Source organism: Bos taurus, chromosome 25, assembly GCF_002263795.3.
Source record: "Bos taurus isolate L1 Dominette 01449 registration number 42190680 breed Hereford chromosome 25, ARS-UCD2.0, whole genome shotgun sequence".
NCBI classification, from domain to species: Eukaryota; Metazoa; Chordata; class Mammalia; order Artiodactyla; family Bovidae; genus Bos; species Bos taurus.
Genome location: NC_037352.1, coordinates 11,690,964 through 11,707,605, shown reverse-complemented (window position 1 = coordinate 11,707,605; position 16,642 = coordinate 11,690,964). Strand labels below are relative to the sequence as shown.

General features: G+C 45.8%; 1 protein-coding gene and 1 non-coding gene across 4 annotated transcripts in view; both read right to left on the bottom strand.

Annotated features, from left to right (window-relative positions):
- The window catches only part of SHISA9 (shisa family member 9), a 525,155-nt gene that overhangs the window by 450,794 nt on the left and 57,719 nt on the right, over positions 1–16,642 (bottom strand).
- Positions 11,056–11,128, bottom strand: TRNAG-CCC (transfer RNA glycine (anticodon CCC)). The gene has a single exon. It is a non-coding gene; the product is annotated as a tRNA-Gly (tRNA).

Below are 16,642 nucleotides of genomic sequence, written 5' to 3'. Positions count from 1 at the left end.
ATGTATAAACCACATTTTCCTTATCCATTCAACTGTCAATACATTTAGGATGCTCCCATGTCTTGGCTTGGAGAAGGCAATGGCACCCCACTCCAGTACTCTTGCCTGGAAAATCCCATGGATGGAGGAGCCTGGTGGGCTGCAGTCCGTGTGGTCGATAAGAGTCAGACATGACTGAGCGACTTCACTTTCACTTTTCACTTTCATGCATTGGAGAAGGAAATGGCAACTCACTCCAGTGTTCTTGCCTGGAGAATCCCAGGGACAGGGGAGCCTGGTGGGCTGCCGTCTATGGGGTCGCACAGAGTTGGACACGACTGAAGCGACTTGGCGGCAGCAGCATTTCTTGGCTATTGTAAATAGTGCTGCTGCTATAAACATCCTTTTTTTTTTTTCTTTTTCATGCCACATGTGGGATCTTAGTTTCCTGACCAGCGATTGAACCCATGCCCCGTGCATTGGAAGCACAGAGTCTTAACCACTGGGCCAGCAGGGAAGTCTTGCTGTAAACATTCTGGTATACATCTTTTGGAATAGTTCATATGTTATAATTACAGCAAGGCAATCCATGATATAAGCATACCATAGTTTATTTATACATTCAGCTGATAGTGGTCATTTAGATCAGCAGTTCCCATAGGAGTCTGCACACTGGAATTACCTGAGAGCTTCGAAACATAGTGACAGCTATGTCCTACCTCCAGCGATTGTGATATACTTGATATGGGATGTAGACAATTTTCAAAACATCTCTGGGTGATTTTAATATGCAGACATGCTTGGGAACCACTGAATTAGGCTGTTTCCGATTTTTTGACTATTACCAACAACACTGCAATAACTATTCTTTGCAGGTCCTGCTGTGCCCACAGCCATGGGCTCCTTTAGAATCTCCACCTGGGGTTGATTTGCATTCTTGTACACAGAAATAAACAACACTGTAAAGCAATTTTTCTCCAATTAAAAAATAAAATTTTAATATAAACTTATTTATCTTAATTGGAGGCTAATTACTTTACAATATTGTATTGGTTTTGCCATACATTGACATGAATCCGCCACGGGTGTACACATGTTCCCCATTCTGAACCCCCCTCCCACCACCCTCCCCATACCATCCCTCTGGGTCATCCCAGTGCAGCAGCCCCGAGCATCCCGTCTCATGCATCAAACCTGGACTGACGATTCATTTCACATATGATAATATACATATTTCAATGCCATTCTCCCAAATCATCCCACCCTCACCCTCTCCCACAAAGTCCAAAAGACTGTTCTATAAATCTGTGTCTCTTTTGCTGTCTCGCAAACAATACAGGGTTATCGTTATTTTAAAAAAACAACACAAGAAAAAAAAAAAAAGAAGAATCTCCACTTGGGAGAGAAACTGCCAGTTCAAAGAGTATGAACATCTTTCAGTTTCCAAGACGTTTCCAAACTGCTCTTCAAAATATTTCTACCAACAAGACCACATCTTCTTCATTTCTAGATCCCCAGAGATTTTCACAAATCCTAGCACACAGGAGGCACTCAGAAAATTTCTACCAAATGACTAGAACCAGGCAAAAAAATTCAAGAGGATAATCTGGACCACAGCCTTCCTTCCGGAAGGTGAATATTTAACCACCTTGGCTAGAGCTGAGTGTTTCTCAAGTTCAACAGCTCGGTAAATACACCTGGAAGCCTTCTAAAGACTTCTTTTTATTTATATATTCAACAAATATTTCTTAGCACTTATGTGACAGGCACTGTGCTGGAAATGAAGGAGACAGGGGATTCACAGTGTCCAAAGGAAATAATTGATGTATACAGATCATTCCAGTGCAAAGAAGAAAGGGGTTGTCCCAAAGACTGGGTGGGGTAAGAGAAGCAGCCAAAACTCTGAGAGGTCCTGGCTTTGCCACTGTCCAGCTGTCACCTTGACCACATTACATAGCTTTTCTAAGCCTTGGCTTCCTAAATCTATAGATGAGAGTAATGATGTCATCCTCATGGAATTTTTTTTTCACCCAAGGCAAAACATTTTAACAGGTTGCCATATACTCATAGGATTGTGACTAGGATTGTAAAGCACAGACCCAGTACCTACTGGCACTCATTTATCATATAAAACATAAAGTGCTTTAGGGATTCTAGGGACTTCCCTGGTGGTCCAGTGGTTAAGACTCCATGCTCCCAGTGCAGGTCTTATGGGTTTCATACCTGGTCAGGGAACTAAGATCCCACATGCTGCAGGGCATAGCCAAAAAAGAAATTAAGAGCTTTACAGATTCAATTTGAGGACACAGTGGGGGGAAAAGGAGAGGGTGGGACAAATTGAGACGGCAGCATTAACTTATATACACTATTTTGTGTAAAATAGGGGCTTCCCCAGAGGCTCAGCAGTAATGAACTCACCTGCAATGCAAGAGCTGCAGGAGATGGGGGTTCAATCCCTGGGTTGGGAAGATCCCCTGGAGGAGGGCATAGCAACCTGCTCCAGCATTCTTGCTTGAACAATCCCATGGACAGAGGAGCCTGGTGGGCTACAGTCCATAGGGTCACAAAGAGTCGGACACAACTCAAGCCACTTAGCACACACACACTTGTAAAATAGATAGCTAGTGGGAAGCTCGGAGAGGGCAATGGCACCCCATTCCAGTACTCTTGCCTGGAAAATCCCATGGATGAAGGAGCCTGGTAGGCTGAAGTCCATGGGGTCGCTGAGAGTCGGATACGGCTGAGCAACTTAACTTTCACTTTTCACTTTTACGCATTGGAGAAGGAAATGGCAGCCCACTCCAGTGTTCTTGCTTGGAGAATCCCAGGGACAGGGGAGCCTGGTGGGCTGCCATCTATGGGGTTGCACAGAGTCGGACATGACTGAAGTGACAGCAGTAGCAGTGGGAAGCTGCTATATAAAACAAAGAGATCAGCTCAGTGCTCTGTGATGACCTACAGTGGTGGGATGGGTGGAGGGTGGTGAGAGGGAGGCTCAAGAGGGATATATGTATACTAACAGCAGTACTCTTGCTTGGAAAATCCCATGGACAGAGGAGCCTGGTGGGCTGCAGTCCATGGGGTCACAAAGAGTCGGACACAACTGAGTGACTTCACTTTCACTTTTCACTGTCCTGCATTGGAGAAGGAAATGGCAACCCACTCCGATGTTCTTGCCTGGAGAATCCCAGGGACAGGGGAGCCTGGTGAGCTGCCGTCTATGGGGTTGCACAGAGTCGGACATGACTGAAGCGACTTAGCAGCAGCAGCAGAGACTCGAAATGGGGGAAGCTCTTTCAGCACTGAAGACACAGGAAGGAGGTAGCATTGGAGCCTGGCCTTGAAGGCTAGTGGTGGTATTTGGACATGGTAGAGCTGGGAGGTAGAAGTCCCTGAGGTGAGTAAAATCATAGATGCAGGAAAGCAACATGTTCTTCAAAGGATTCTTGAGAATTCAGTTTTGATCAGTGGTGCCCAAGTAGGGACTAACTTTGCCCTCCAGGGGACGTGTGGCAATGCTGGCCCTACTGGTAAAGAACCTGCTTGCCAATGCAGGAGACATAAGAGACATAGGTTCCATCCCTGGGTCGGGAAGATTCCCTGGAGGAGGGCATGGCAACCCACTCCAGTATTCTTGCCTGGAGAATCCCATGGACAGAGGAGCCTGGAGGCCTATAGTCCATAGAGTCACAAAGAGTTGGACATGACTGAAGTGACTTAGCATGTACGCATGGAGACAATTTTGATTGGAACAACTTGGAAAATGCTAATGGCATCCAGCAGAGAGAGCCCACAGATGCTGCTAAATGTCCTTCAGTAGACAAGAAGCCCCTCCAACAGAGGATTATCCAGCTCAAGATGGTAATGGTGCCAAGTCAGACCTCAGTTTCAATGGAGCATTTGCTAAGCAAATTTTCCCCAGCCTTCAGTTCCTGAGATAAGCACTCACACTTACTACAAGGTTCTCCAGAAATACCATTTCCTCCTCATCATTCATTTCAAGCATCATCTTGCTCAGTTGTTCTGTCGTGTCTGACTCTTTGCGACTCCGTGAACTGTAGCCCACCAGGCTCTTCTGTCTAGAGGATTCCCCAGATGTGAATACTGGAGTGGGTTGTCATTTCCTCCTCCAGGGGATCTTCCTGACCCAGGGATCAAACCTGCATCTCCTGCATTTGTAAGTGGATTTTTTACCGCTGAGCCATCAGGAAAGTCTTCAAGCATAATATCATTACCATTTATTGATCACTTACTAGGCACTAGATGAGCTTCCCCAGTGGCTCAGCAGTAAAGAATCTGCCTGCAATGCAGGAGATTCAGGAGATGCCATTTCAGTCCCTGGGTCAGGAAGATCCTGTGGAGGAGGGCATGGTAACCCACTCCAACATTCTTGCCTGGAGAATCCCATGGACAGAGAAGCCCGGTAGGCTAGAGTCCTTAGGGTCACAAAGAGTCAGACACGACTGAAGCAACTTCCCACGCAGGCATGCACTAGATGACATGCTGAACTCTTTACATGCCTCATCTCATTTTACCCTCAGAACAACCCTCAGAGGTGGGTGGCATTTTAGAGACAAGAAAACTAAGACTCAACAAGACTCAGGCCACACAGCTGCCAAGCTGTGGCAGAGAAAGTAAATCTGGTCCACCCTACACTGCCCCTGCCTGCAAAAGCATTCACTCCCACTCCCCTGCCAGACTTCCCTGGTGGTGCAGTGGCTCAGACTCTGCACACCCAATGCAGGGGGCCCAGCTTTGACCCCTGGCCAGGAAACTAGATCCTACTGCAACGGAGACCTGCCGTAGCCAAATGAATTAATTAAATATTTTGAAATTTTTATTTAAAAGCAGCAGTCACCCCCTCAATGACAACGACAGTCAGTTCCATTCATTTTTTATCTCGATAATTTAGGGTTTGTTCATCTGATTCCAAGTCAGTTGGGAGAATTTTCTTACTATCATATTTCCAACTCTTCCTTGAACATAGGAGGTGCTCAATAAAAGAGAGACAGAAAAGAGAGTAATGTCTGCCAGGGGCTGGGGTGAGCAGGAATGGCAGTGACTGCTAATCAATATGGAGTTTCTTTCTGAGGTGACGAAAATGGCCTGTGAATTTTCACAGTTTTGTGACTGTACCAAAAAAATGAACTGTATAACTTTAAAATGTGAAATTGTATGGTACGTAAATTATATCTTAAATACATATAAGCACACAGACATATGTCAACAGACTTCAAACACGGTTGCAGTTTAAGCACATCATCTCTTAAATTTCCTAGGGGCTGAACTTTCAAGACAAAAACAATAATTTGTTGTCATTGCTGGATCAAACCTTTCCTGAAGGCACATATATACATAATATACATGAATGAACGTATAAATGAATGGATCAGTCTAAGCATCTACTACAAGAAACTGTCATGATCAATAACCATTAATTCCCATGATCACTAAGTATAGTTGCTCACTTGCATAGAATTCTAATAGATATATTTTCTCAGTTGAGGCTTTTGACAACCCCAAAGCATTAAAATAGGGCAGAAATGACTATTCATGTTTATTCCAGGGGGAAAATCTCAGAGAGATTTAAGAAACTTTTCTGAGGTTACACAGCTAGGAATGTCCTCCATTTTCTGTTACGTTCTTGAATTCTGGTCATCTGTTCTTCTGTACTTCACACAAGCTTGGCAATCTGGTGAATTTTTTTCCATCTCAGGCCAGATTGTGTGTCTATAAAATATTACCCTTGACCAAACCACAATATCAGACTTCAAACAGAGGTGTAGTATAAACATATCTGTCATAAATTGCCCAGAAGTTGAGCTCTCACAACGAAAATAATAATTTTGTGACACTGGCATGGCTGGATCAAACCTTTCCTGAAGGCTAGAATACTGCGAGACATTTTAGTTATACAGCTGACCAATTCTATTACTTAAGTCAGATTGAATTTCTGTTGAATAGACACGCAGAAAACCCCAAGGTCTTGACAGATACACCATCACCCCTTTGGTTCATGTCATATCTATGATGCACCATAGAATTAATCACCTTTGAATCATTTTTATTTGTTCAGGCAACAGATACTTGCAGCTACCTGCCAGAGTCCAAGGTCTTGGGCTTGTGGTCATGAAACAATCTTGCTTCCTTCAAGATCAGCTCTGACTATATCTTGGCTCAAAATTCTTTTCAAACACAGCATCTTGGGCTAGATCTGGAAGTGGACTGATTCGTAACATAGCCAGGGCAGGTCTGGGAACTGGCCCAACTTCAGCAGAAATTTGTTCAAATAAAACTGTGATTTGTCAGTGTTATTAGTCTGCAAGCAGTAGCCCTTTGAAGATTCCTTGTTTGCAGGGAGGTTTTCATTTAGTTAATTATAAGGCTGTCACTTGAAGGGTTCCAGAAGCCCCCTTGGTGAAGACTAGAGGGAAGGGATTACATGAGTGCTTTTCTCTCTGCTACAACACCCAAAACATGTGAAAAAGCTTGTTTTAATACCTTCTGCCTGAGGTGAGTACTATCTGTGCTGTGCTGTGCTTAGTCGCTCAGTCATGTCCGACTCTTGGCAACTGCATGGACTGTAGCCTGCTAGACTCCTCTGTCCATGGGATTCTCCAGGCAAGAATACTGGAGTGGGTTGATACGTCCTCCTGCAGGGGATCTTTACAACCCAGGGAATCGAACCCAGGTCTCCCTCATTGCAGGCGGATTCTTTATCAACTGAGCCACCAGGGAAGCCCAAGTATTATCTGACGCTGGCATCAATTTTCTCAGGCTGCCTTTCACAAGGCGACACCAAAGTCTCTACCCCCATGATACCTTGTGACACCATGGGCTGGGAAGCCGGAAAGGGAAGGTTTAAATGCCACCCAACCATTTCCTGGCCCTGTAACCTTGGGACACTTATATAACCTCTTTGTGCCTCGGTAGCCCCCATCTGGAAAATGGGAGAAATAAGAGTAGCTACCTCCTAGGGTTATTATGAAAATTAAATGACATCAGCATGTAAAGGAGAAGGCAATGGCACCCCACTCCAGTACTGTTGCCCGGAAAATCCCATGGATGGAGGACCCTGGTAGGCTGCAGTCCATGGGGTCACTAAGAGTCAGACACAACTGAGCGACTTCACTTTCACTTTCCACTTTCATGCATTGGAGAAGGAAATGGCAACCCGATCCAGTGTTCTTGCTTGGAGAATCCCAGGGACGGGGAAGCCTGGTAGGCTGCAGTCCATGGGGTCGCACAGAGTCGGACACGACTGAAGTGACTTAGCAGCAGCAGCAGCAGCATGTAAAACATTAAGTTAGGCACCTGGCAGACAATAAAAGTTCAATAAATGCTACCTCTTATCATTGTTACTGTGTTACTATCAATTATCCCCCCCACTGAACAATCTCTTCCTCCTTTGGATCCCCACCACCCATCTTGTCTCCCTCACGTCCTTATCACACGTGCTCTGATATGGTTATTTATGCCTTGTCAACAGCTCTCCTGATACACTATGAGGCCCTGAAGGCCAAGGCCATGCTGTGTGTATTTTTGACACTATTTCCCATTCCCAGTCAGGCTGCAGGAAAGATCCAGGCTGCTGCCTTGCTTCTGTCTGCTTCCCCCCCGCCATCCTGGGTCCTGCAGAGATGTCCCTCGCATCCCTCACCTTTCCCACTCTTCTTGCTCATCACATGCACACACGTTCATGCTCATCTCACAACATGCTTTCAGCCAACGATTAAAAACAAGTGGTATTTATGTAAATGTATGGCTGAGTCCCTTCACTGCTCATCTGAAACTATCACAACATTGTTAACCCGCTATAACCTCAGTACAAAATGATTTGGGTGTTAAAAAATATAATAAAAAACTTAGAAAAAAGTGTGTTTGGTAGGTATGAAATTTCAAGTATGGAAGGAGAAAAAGTCCTGGTTATCAGTTATACAATATCATGCCTACAATTCACTTAGAATGTGTTGAGAGGGTAGATCTCACATTCTGTGTTTTTTTAACCACAGTTTTTAAAAGAGCAATGAAATACTGATATGTGCTACAGTATGGATGAGCCTTGAAAACACTCTAAGCTTAAGTAGCCAGCCAGACCATGGGACTTCCCTGGAAGTCCAGTGGTTTTACCGCCAAGGGCATGAGTTCAATCCCTGGTTGGGGAAGGAAGTAAGACTCCACAAGTCATGTAGCACGGCCAAATAAATAAATAAGTAAAACCAGACCCGAAAGGCCACATATCATGTGATTCTTTAATATGCTGCTGCTGCTGCTAAGTCGCTTCAGTCATGTCCGACTCTGTGCGACCCCATAGACGGCAGCCCACCAGGCTCCACCGTCCCTGGGATTCTCCAGGCAAGAACACTGGAGTGGGCTGCCATTTCCTTCTCCAATGCGTGAAAGTGAAAAGTGAAAGGGAAGTCGCTCAGTCGCAACCCCATGGACTGCAGCCCACCAGGCCCTCCATCCATGGGATTTTCCAGGCAAGAGTACTGGAGTGGGGTGCCATTGCCATAGGCAAATCCATGGAGTAGAAAGTAAATCAGTAATTTCCAGGGCTGAAGGGATAACTGCTCATGGCTATGAGTTTCTTTGGGGATGGTGAAAATGTCCTAATATAAGACAGTGATGATGGATACACATTTCATGAATATACCAAAGCAAATGAACTGTACACTTTCAAATGGGTAATTTTATTGGCATGTAAATTATGTTTCAATAAAGCTGATTTAAAACAAAAACAAACAGCACTGAAAGGACCCAATACCTCTGCAGTGACCTAAATGGGAAGGAAATCCAAAAACAAGGGGATATATGTATCCACAGCTGATGGACTTTGCTATACACTAGAAACTAACACAACATTGTAAAGCAACTATATTTGATTTTTTTTTTTAAGTTCCCAGAGCCAGGCTAACCCTTCTTGGGGAACCTCTGTCTGCAAGGAACAGAAATGATGGTGGGGAACTGAAGCAGAAACAGACATGACTGGATGGACCCCGAGCAGCAGCTTACACAGGATGGAATGGCTGAGAACTCGAACTGGAAGTAGGGTTGGGATCAGATGACAGGAGCCAAGCTCCCTCCTTGTCTCCCCGAGCGCCCTGTGGAAAGAATATGCTGGACTGTAAGAATGGGCAGAGGCCAGGCCTGGGGAGAACTCTGATTGGCCCAACGTGGTCACGTGACCATCAACAGTCAGTCCCACCAAGACGCAGCCAATGAAGGGAACAAAATTCTCCAAACGGAAATTGAGGTACTTTAAAGAAGAAGGCCGGAGAAGGTAATGGCACCCCACTCCAGTACTCTTGCCTGGAAAATCCCATGGATGGAGGAGCCTGGTAGGCTGCAGTCCATGGGGTCACTAAGAGTCAGACATGACTGAGCGACTTCACTTTCACTTTTCACTTTCATGCATTGGAGAAGGAAATGGCAACCCACTCCAGTGTTCTTGCCTGGAGAATCCCAGGGACGGGGGAGCCTGGTGGGCTGCCATCTATGGGGTTGCACAGAGTCAGACACGACTGAAGCGACTTAGCAGCAGCAGCAAAGAAGAAGAAGGCTGGGCTTCCTGGGTGGCACTAGTGGTAAAGAACCCACCTGCCAATGCAGGAGGCATAAAAGACGTGGCTTCCATCCCTGGATTAGGAAGATCCCCTGGAGGAGGGCATGGCAACCCACTCCAGTGTTCCTGCTTGGAGAATCCCATGGACAGAGGAGACTGGCAGGCTACAGTCCATGGGGTTACAAAGAATCAGACATGACTGAAGCGACTGAGCACGCATGCACACTTGCAAGGAAGGAGGTTAAAGGCTAGCTGTCTTAGCTCAGGTTGCCATTGCAAAATAGCATAGGCTGAGTGACTACACCAATAGGCATTTACTTCTTACAGTTTTGGAGGCTAAGAAGTCCAAGGTCAAGGTCAAAGTGCCAGGTGATTCGGTTCACCATGAAGGCTTCCTGGCTTGCAGGTGGCCACCTTCCTGCTGTGACCTCACATGGCAGAGCGAGCTCTGATGTCTGTTCTTCTTATAAGGGCATTAATGCCATCGTGGGGGCTCCACCCTCATGAACCCCTCTAAACCTAATCACCTTCCAAAGTCTCCATTCCCTAAAACCATCTTATTAGGGGTTTGGCTTTCAACATAGGAATTCTGGGAGGACAAAAACATTTAGTCCATAACAGAAGTGAATGTGGTAAGTGTCATTCTCACAACTGTGGGTCTGAAAAGTAATGGTGAGGAAGGTCAAAAAGCCCGAAACTAATGACCCCAGGCTCTGCAGTTTTGTATCCTGCAGATACAAAACTTTGCAGACTCTGGTTCCCACTGTCCTTGAGCAGATCCTTGAGCCTCTCTTGGCCTCAGCTGACCCCTCCTGCCTCCTAGGGCTGTTGTCTTGAGAACCCAAGGTCACATGCATAAAGTGACAACAGGATAGCGCTGGCACATGATGGCTGGGACGTGTGGGGTGTTTCCTGCTTGTCTGGTAGGGAGCCTGGCCAGGGCAGGCAAGGGGGGCCAGGTGTCAGTCCTCAGGAGGCAAGTCTGGCCATGGCCAGAGGCCTCCATGCTGGGAGCACGGATGTCAATGTTGCCATGGCAACCACTGATCCCATTTTAATTACTCTTACTGGCCTGAAGTGGAGGCCCTGGGTTCTCAGTCTCAGCCAGGCTGGACGATACAACTCCCCAGCAGAGAAAGGCCAGCTCTGGCAGGGATGTGTGATCACACCTGACAGCCACTCGACTCACAGGGCTTGGCCGAAACCTGACTTGGTGAGTTCACTTGCTGTTCCCCAGGGGAACAGTTCTAGTGCAATGGTCTGATTTTACCGGATGCTCTGGTTTTATTAGCATTTTAGAATGCGAGGATATCACCTTTCTTCCCCTTCTTTCTCCTTCTTCCTCCTCCCTCATGAAAACACCTTATTAGGCCTTTTGGGCTCCATTACCTCTTCAATTGTTTTTTTAATATTTATTTACTTATTTTATTTGGCTGCATCAGATATCATTGCATCATGAAAGATCTTTATTTGCAGCACGCAAAGTCTTACTTGCCACATGTGGGATATAATTCCCTGACCAGGGATTGAACCTGGGTCCCCTACATTGGGAGCACAGAGTCTTAGCCACTGGACCACCAGGGAACGCCCATCTCAGTTTTATTTCTGGCCACTCCACTGGCTCCACACACAGTTAATTTCATCATATCTCTGGACTTTTGTCCCTGCTGTCCCTTCTTCTCTGAGGCCAAACTAGCTTATCCCCACTCCCACAACCAAGGCCTCCTCATCTATTAAATCAGTTCTAATGAGGTGGATGAAACTGGAGCCTATTATACAGAGTGAAGTAAGCCAGAAGGAAAAACATAAATACAGTATTCTAACGCATATATATGGAATTTAGAAAGATGGTAACAATAACCCTGTGTATGAGACAGCAAAAGAGACACTGATGTATAGAACAGTCTTATGGACTCTGTGGGAGAGGGAGAGGGTGGGAAGATTTGGGAGAATGACATTGTAACATGTAAAATATCATGTAAGAAACGAGTTGCCAGTCCAGGTTCGATGCACGATACTGGATGCTTGGGGCTGGTGCACTGGGACGACCCAGAGGGATGGTATGGGGAGGGAGGAGGGAGGAGGGTTCAGGATGGGGAACACATGTATACCTGTGGTGGATTCATTTTGATGTTTGGCAAAACTAATACAATTATGTAAAGTTTAAAAATAAAATAAAATTAAAACCAAAAAAAAAAAAAAAAAAACTTAGCTCAAGAGTCACCTCCTCCAAGAAGTCCTCCCAACCACCTCCTGTCCCTAATTATATGCTCCATTCTGGACTTCTTTGTATAATGCCATTTATGAACATCCATTTGATATCAATTTATCTATGTCCATGCCTGACTCACCCATGACACCATCACCTCATTTTTGCCATTGAACCTCCAGCTCCGAGGGTGACACATAGCAACAACTCAGCTAAGCAAAGAATGAATCTTGGGAGCTGACTACAGACATATCACAAAGGCAAAGGGACATACTGCCAGCAGGAAAAGTCATACATTATAAGGGGTTGGTTGGAGGAAAATGGCATGAACCCCGTGCACGGTATCAAGGTCCCCACTCAGCTCCTCCTCCATGGCAGTTCAAGGGCTCTCATATTTCCTCCCTCATGGTCAACCACTTCCCACCTCCAGGCCTCTGCATGTGCTGTTTCCTCTCCCTGGACTGGCCTCCCCTCAAAATGCCCTCCAGGCTCTCCCTGTCTTATTAAACTCCTATATGCACACAGGAGTTATGTATAACTACAGCATCTTCTCTTCTTCCAGGAAGCCTTCCCTGATTCCCTTCTCCCATTTCTTTGGCCTTGCCTATTCCCAGCTTAAAGCCTCTGTCACACTACATAACAGTTACGTGTGGAAGTTCTGTCATTCCCTTTGGATAGTGTGATCTCTAAAGAGCAAAACCTGACTTCTATTCATCAGGGTATTTCCAGGACCTAGTCAGTGCCTAGCACACAGCCGTCTAATTACCCAATGCTCCATCTTACCCTCCACAGGCTAACCTCCAAGGGCCTCGAACAAATCGGCTCACCTCTGCACGTCTTAGTTTGCATGTCCACAAAACGCTGGTGACAGGTTGTTGTGAAAGTGAAATGTGCATCCGGCATGACGTACGTGCTCAACACAAGTTACGTACCGTGACCCTCCAGGGGGGCAACACTTTAACAACTGTTAAAGGTAAGATGTTGATGAATTCCTGTTATTATGACAAAAGTCTGGCTAGAGGAGGAAGTATGAGATCAAGAGGCTGTTTATTCAGTAAATGGTTAAAGCCTCGCCACTATCAGATACAGAAAAGAAAATCTGCTGAGAGTGAAAGGAGAGTGAGAATCTCCCATCATGGATTGACAGCTCATATTCTATTCCCCTCGCCCCACTCCAAAATTCATAACTGCTTTTAGAGCTCAGTTCAGCTCATTTTTATTCAATTTTTGAGTGATGAGCCAAACACGTGGCTCAGAAGTCAAAGCAGCATAAAAGCGTTCACATGCTACAAATGCTGGAGAGGGTGTGGAGAAAAGGGAACCCTCCCACACTGCTGGGAATGTAAACTGGTACAGCCATATGGAAAACAGCATGGAGGTTCCTCAGAAAATGAAAAAGAACTACCATATGACCCAGCAACCCAGCTTCTGGGTATATATCCAATTGTTTGTTGTTGTTCAGTTGCTAAGTCCTGTCGGACTCTGCAACACCATGGATTGTAGCATGCCAGGCTCCTCTGGAGTTGGCTCAGATTCATGTCCAGGGAGTTGGTATGCTATCTAACCATCTCATCCTCTGCTGTCCCCTTCTCATTTTGCCTTCAATCTTTCCAAGCATCAGGTCTTTTCCGAAGAGTTGGCTCTTCGCATCACGTGGCCAAAGTATTGGAGCTTCAGCTTCAGTATCAGTTCTTCCAATGAATATTCAGGGTTGATTTCCTTTAGGATTGACTGGTTGGATTTCCTTGCAGTCCAAGGGACTCTCAAGTGTCTTCTCCAGCACCACAATGAGAAAGTATCAATTCTTCAGCGCTCAGCCTTCTTTATGGCCATGCTCTCACATCTGTACAGGACCACTGGAAAAACCATAGCTTTGACTAGAAGCTATGGACTTTTGTCAGACCGTCTCTTTTTAATACTCAGTCTACGTTTGTCATAGCTTTTCTTCCAAGGAGCAAGGGTTTTTTAATTTCATGGCTGAAGTCACTATCTGCAGTGATTTTGGAGCCCAAGAAAATAAAATATGTCACTGTTTCCACTTTTTATATCCAGAGAAAACTCTAATTCAAAAAGATACATACATCCCAATGTTCATTGCAGCACTACTTGCAATAGTCAGGATATGGAAGCCACTTCTATCCACAAATGAATGGAAAAAGAAGATGCGGTACATATACACAATGGAATATTACTCAGCTATAAAAGCAATGAAATAATACCATTTGCAGCAACATTGGTGGATGTCATGTTAACATGAGATTATCATGTTAAGTGAAGTAAATCAGGGCTTCCCTTGTAGCTCAGCTGGTAAAATAATCCACCTGCAATGCAGGAGACCAGGCTTTGATCCCTGGGTCAGGAAGATCCCCTGGAGAAGGGAAAGGCTACCAACTCCAGTATTCTGGCCTGGAGAATTCCATAGACTGTACAGTCCATGGGGTCACAAAGAGTCGGACACGACTGAGCGACTTGCACTTTCACTTGCACTTTTCACAGCTGCTTTACAATGTTGTGTTATTTTCTGTTGCACAGCAAAGTGAATCCACTTATACATAGATCCCCTCTGTTTTGGATTCCCTTCTCCTTTAGCAGAGACATGGATGGACCTAGAGACTGTCACGCAGATTGAAGTAAGTCAAAAAGAGAAACACATCTATGTGGAATCTAAGAGAATGGTGCGGATGAACCTATTTGCAAAGCAGAAACAGAGACACATGTGTAGAGAAAAAAATATATGAACACCCAGAGAGGAAATGGGGGGTGGGATGAATTGGGAGATTGGAATTTACATTCATACACTAATATGCATAAAATAGATAACTAATGAGCACCTCATCTATAGCACAGGGAACTCTACTCAATGCTCTGTAGTGACCTAAAACAAATTTTTTGAAAGGCACACATGGAGACCACACCTGTCCCCAGACATCTTGCCCCACACATACACACGATCAATATATAGCCTCTTGGGGTATCTTTTCTTCATCCTCCCAGTGTGTCCTTAATCAAACACATGTAAATCCAAATGCATACTCCGATCCACCTCTCTTTCTGACACTGTCCCGCAGTTGGTTTTCGCCATTCAACACGTCACTCTGGGGACCTTCTCTATCAGGATATGGCATGTGCCATTGTTGGGGGTGGGGAGCAGGCCTTCACAGCTTACATCTCCACCCCATCAATGGAGCCACATATCCCTCTGGTCTAAAGTGACCTTCTAGAAATGAATTCCAAGTGTGATTTTCTTCTGTTTAAACCCCTTCCACAATTTCCACCACTCTAAAGAAAAACACCAAAACTTCACCTTCTCCCCTACTCCTGCTCCCTGGCCCCAGGACCCCTGAGACCTTGCCTGACCTGCCTGCTGATCTGTCCACATCCTTCTCCACTTCCTCTCCCACTTTTTCTCTGCTCTGGCCATGCAGATCTCCTGTCCATCCCTCCAAAGACCCAGCCACGAACCCCTTGCCCAAGGCTTTCCCAGAACCATGCAGTTCCCTCTGCTGATCCATGTTCCACCTGCTCCCCTCCTTCAGCTGCTGTCTCCTACTTGTCCTCTGGGTCTCTGCTCTAGTAAGGAGGAACGGGAAAGTGTTCCCTGACCCCTGACACCATGCGCCCCCTCCATTGCATTCCTCACTCCACATGGTATAAAGATACTTTTATCAGCGCCCCCACGTCTAGATGATTAGTGCCCAGGCTCCCCAAGCAGACACACAGCTACAGGGAAGAAGAAACTTGTTCCCCTTGCTCATCACTGAATCCCCAGTGCCTGTAAGCCCTTGGCACTGGTTTGCAGTAGACATGTTTATGGAAAGAAGGGAGGAGAGTGGTGAGAAAGAGAAAAGGGCAGGGAGGGAGGGAAAAAGGCAAGAGGGAAAGGGAGGAAGCAAGGGTGAGGAGGGCTTGAGAGGAAGGCGAAGAAACAGAGAGGAGGGGAGGCGAAGCTGGAGGGAGGAGGTGCGGGGAGGGGCTGGGTATGAAATGGATTTATTAAGCAAACTTCCTGTATCTGGCCCTACACTAGACACTGGGACGGAGGGAGAGGGAATGATAAATAGAAAAAAAAAAAAAAAAACGCCCTGTTTGCAGTCTAGCTGGAGATGATTCATTTACACAAGAAAATGCAACTAGAGTTCAAGACTACAGAAGATCAGGGCCCAGTGCTAAACAAGCACACCCAGCAAACATACTCATGAAGACTGTGATGCCTGTTCTGACCTATTTATAAAGCATTTCTTCAAAGATTTCATAAACATGTGGTCCCAAGTGCTATATAATTAGAAATCCTAATTCCTATTTCTAAACCTTTGCACTTCACCGTTTCTCTTTAAATGTAAACTATCTTTCTGGGGTTGTTTTTTAATCAAAAAAGCATCTTCATTCGAAATAAAGACCATCATCTTCTGCCCCAAATTTGTATTTAGAGTGTTTAAACTGTTGGTTTAAGGGTGAGTGTCCAGGGCTTCGGCTTTCCTGGTGTCTCAGATGGTAAAGAATCCACCTGCAATGCGGGAGACGTGGGTTCGACTCCTGGGTTGGGAAGATCCGCTGGAGGACGGCATGCCAACCCACTCCAGTTTTCTTGCCTGGAGAATTCCCATGGACAGAGGAGTCTGGTGGGGTACAGTCCGTAGGGTCACAAAGAGTCAGACACGACTGAGCGACTAAGCTCAGCACAGTTCAGGGCAGCATGAAGCAAAGAGCTAGGCGGCAGCTGGGGGGCTGGGGTCTCCTGGACTGTGAACCAATTTTCTGGGTCATCCTGAGCAATCGATGCCCCACCCCCCGTGCTTCCAAGGGTTTTGGTTTCCTCTTCCACACAAGGAGCTGAATGAACTGATGAATAAAGGATGTCCCAGCCCTAACAGTGATTATCTCCCTCTGCC